Genomic DNA, 3,002 nt, shown 5'->3' on the forward strand with positions numbered 1-3,002 from the left:
TTCCCTACTCCTCTGCCCGTCGCCCTTGCTGTGGAGACTGCCACAGCCGACGCACCCCTTTCCCCAAGTGCCGGCGACGATCTACCATCGCTGACCTACATCGCTAGCGACGCCGAGCACCCCTACACCGCGCCGCTGCCGCACGGAGGTGCCACCGGCATCCCCTGTGCCCTAGCACCAGCAGACGACCGCTCTCTCTCTCTCTGCTGCGATTTGGCAGCACCATTGACACCCGATTTCATCTTCCTCCTCAGCCCTAGCGTCGGCTGCTACTTCTTTTGCCCTAGCCGACGCCACCACTGATCGCTGGAGGGGGGAAAGGTTATCCGGACTTCAAGGTTTCTGCCGAGCCCTAGCTTGGTCTTCACTGCCGTGCCCTAGGTTTCCCCCTTTCAGGTGAGTGAGGTGAGCAGCTTACCTTTGTTGTTTCTTTGTATTTGATCACTGGTTGGATGCAGAAGCAACTCACGGATATGGTTGATTGATTTCTAGGTTTGGTATCAACGGGATTAAGCTGTTGTTGGAGCTGAGGAATCTGATCATTATTCATACACTTAGGTGAGCATGTTTAGTGACTTTTGTTGGGTTCCTATGGAGGATGTTCCATGCAGTACAAATTTTGTATAGGGTATTAGGTTATATATAGGTTGATCTAATTGGAAATCTTCATCGGAACTAGGATTTGAATTGGTTATTAGGATGATACATTGATGGCGGATCCTAAATTTTATTTCATATCCTGTTCTTGTAGGACTCGTGCAGAATGTGATTTAGTTATGTATAACATATGTAATGGATAAATTACATATGTGATGTAAGATAGTGATTGGGGGATTTGATTTGGCTAACTAATTTATACGTGATTAGCTAAATCTGTATATTGTGACACAGGACTTTGACGCGAGACGGGTATCTCGACGTCATGTTTGGACCAGATTGGACTTGTCGATTGGAGGCGGGTACTTTGACTTTATGTCTTTTGATATGCATAATAATGTTTTTAACATATAGCAATGATTATGTTTCTCATTTGCTTCGGTTGATCACTACCCGATCTATTACATGCTTGGTTGTTTATTTTTATGCACATCATGTTAGTTTATACCTGATCATACATGCTTATAGAGGTAGTGACACAACCATGATATATATTATGTTCATGACCTAGGGTTTATTTGATATCCTATCTGATCTGTGTACCTTGATTTGATTCCTTGCCTCGTGGTACACATTTTGTATTTATATATATGGTTATTGTTATGTTGTTCATGATATTGCCATGTTTAGTGTCATGCATCATCTTGCATGATTGCATGCTGTGTGATAGTCTGCTCCATTATTGTCGAGTACATCGCCAGTTACATGTTTTCGTACACACCACCACTCATGGGTTAGTGGTAGATCAGACAGGTGTGTGATAGTTCTGTTGTTTGGCTCCGTTAGTCTGGTGACTCAGCGTGGTAGCCGGCAGACAGTTCTGCTCTGTTTGGCTCCGCTGGTTTAGTGTAGCAGTGTGGTAGCTGGCAGGTGGTTGGACTCTGTTTGGCTCCGTTGGTCCGCTCATGGGTAGTGTGACGCAGCGTGGTAGCCGGCAGAGATTCCTCCCTGTCATCGTGTACCGGGAGTTGAGAGCATTGCGCTCCCCCATTTATGATTTGAGGTAGGAGTATGTGTGTACTCCGACAGCATCCCGTCCACTCGGTCACTCATCAGGGGCAGTGATGTCAGAGTGCACGGTTGTCACAGCCCTACCCCCTCAGACTCACCATTGTGTATGAGATGGCTAACTGGCATCAGGGGTGACCATATCATTGGCAACATATGCATGATGCATTTATTGCTTGTGTTTGCTGCATTTACTTGCTGCATTTATATGGATGCAAATGATTGACATGCATACAGGATTATTACACTCTCGGTCTGACGACCCTGTTGTACTTATACCTTGGTCTTGGTTAGTACAGTTTTCTCTTGTTTTGTTTCAGTTGCATTAATCCTTCTTGTATCAGGAGACTGTACGCATGATTAGTGCTGCCTGCTATTTTCTTTATTATGCATATCAGTTGATACCCGTTGAGTGTTGGACTCACACCCTCCTCCGTTGTTATTTTCAGGTTGACGCTGTCCGGAGGGTTCCAGTCGCTAGTCCCCTGCAGTCGACCAGGACACTTGTTGGTCTTTTGATTCTTCTTTGTTAGATTATGTTTAGACTTGTTCTATTTTGGATACTTTGGATCTTGTATGGATTGTTTTACTTGTGGATGTTTTTTTTATTCGGATTTGTTTTACTACATGCCTGCCTGGACGACAGAAGAGGTAAGTTGATCTTATCATCGGATTTGAGCTTTATGAGTGTAATGGAGTAGGAATATGTTTTGAGCTTTATGGGTGTAGATGAGTAGGGTTGTTTTTGAGTTATATTATCACTGTTACAGTTTGTTAAATTATTAACTGCGTGGTTGTGTCAGCCATAGACTGAAATTGATATAAACTATGTGGATGTCTGTGTTATTGTTTGTTTATTATTGTTATTATTCCAGCCGCATGTGACTGAGGTATATGGTGATGTAGAAAGTTTCAGAATGTCCGCCGTATAGGGGAGATCCTGCCGAAATTTTTTCGGACAGTGACTCCCCCGGGGCGTGACAATTTAGTGGTATCAGAGCTTAAGTTTTACGATCTTTGTTTTCGTATTTTAGATATTTGGGATAACCTGATACCAATTTATATAGTATCAGAGCGCCAAGTTTGGCGATACTTGTTGTTTTTCGTGTTACGGATTTTCGAGATTTATCTGATACTAATTTATTGGAATTGATATCAGAGCAGGGTGTGATACCTGCTTTTGGTATTCTGGATATTTTGTGTTAGCCCAAGTTTGCGAGTCAAACTGGGTATTTGTTTCGGATTTTAGTATGGATTTCCGATGATTTTCTTGTACGGAATTTCAAGGTAAAATGGGGACTGGACAACGACGGAACATCTCCAGACAGCAATTAGGT

General features: G+C 43.3%; 1 long non-coding RNA gene across 1 annotated transcript; it reads left to right on the forward strand.

Annotated features, from left to right (window-relative positions):
* Positions 1-300: 300 nt before the first annotated feature.
* Positions 301-951, forward strand: LOC122039782. Its single transcript, XR_006128379.1, has 3 exons — positions 301-405; positions 493-558; positions 892-951. It is a non-coding gene; the product is annotated as an uncharacterized LOC122039782 (long non-coding RNA).
* The last annotated feature ends 2,051 nt before the right edge of the window (positions 952-3,002 follow it).

The sequence above is a fragment of the Zingiber officinale genome, chromosome 2A (genome assembly GCF_018446385.1).
Source record: "Zingiber officinale cultivar Zhangliang chromosome 2A, Zo_v1.1, whole genome shotgun sequence".
In the NCBI taxonomy this organism is placed as follows: domain Eukaryota; kingdom Viridiplantae; phylum Streptophyta; class Magnoliopsida; order Zingiberales; family Zingiberaceae; genus Zingiber; species Zingiber officinale.